We start from the raw sequence: 970 nt of genomic DNA on the forward strand, positions 1-970 counted from the left end.
GAAGAAGTCTGTTTTGGAAGAAATTCAACCAGAGTGCTCCTTGGAAGTGAGGATGGCGAGACTTTGTCTCAAGTACTTTGGACATGCTATCAGGAGAGACCACCCCCTGAAGAAAGACATCATGCTTGTCATGCTTGGTAAGGTAGAGGGTCAGCAAAAAAGAGGAAGCCCCTCAATGAGATGGATTGACACAGTGGCTACAACAATGGCCTCAAACATAACCACGATTGTGAGGCTAGCATAGGACTGGGCAGCATTTCGTTCTGCTGTACATAAAGGCACTATGAGTCAGAACTGACTCGATGTCACCTAATAACAACAACAACCTTGGCAACACTACGGGACAATTCTACTCTGTCCTATAGAGTCGCTGAAATATCTGTTCATCTCTCTTGCCCATTTTATAATTGAATTGTTTGGTTTACTTTTTCTTCCTTTCTTTCTTTTTTAACTCTTGAGTTTGGAGAGCTTCTTATATATTCTAGATCCAAGACTTTGCTAATGTGTGGTTTGTAAATATTTTCTCCTGGTCTGCAACTTGTCTCTTCATTCTCTTCTTAAAAGGGTTTTTTGTAGAGTAAAAATTTGAAATTTTGATGTGATCTAATGGAGCAATGGTTAAGAATTTGGCTGTTAACCAAAAGGTCAGCTGTTCAAATCCACCAGCCACTCACTGGAAAGCCTAGGGCACTTCTACTCTGTCCTGTAGAGTCACTATGTGTCAAAATTGACTCGACAGCAGGGGGTTTGTGGGTTTTTAATTTCTGATTATTTTTTAGATTGTGATTTTGATCATAAGTCTAAGGACTCTTTTCTTATCCCTAGATCCAGAAGGTTTCTCTTATTTTTTTTTTTTCCTAAAAGTAAAACGTTTGGTCTACACTTAAGTCCTTGATCTATTTGCATTACTTTTTGTATAAGATGTGAGATATAGATTGTTTCTTTTTATTTGCTTATGGATGTCAAATTA

Source organism: Trichechus manatus, unplaced genomic scaffold (genome assembly GCF_000243295.1).
Source record: "Trichechus manatus latirostris isolate Lorelei unplaced genomic scaffold, TriManLat1.0 scaffold00118, whole genome shotgun sequence".
NCBI classification, from domain to species: domain Eukaryota; kingdom Metazoa; phylum Chordata; class Mammalia; order Sirenia; family Trichechidae; genus Trichechus; species Trichechus manatus.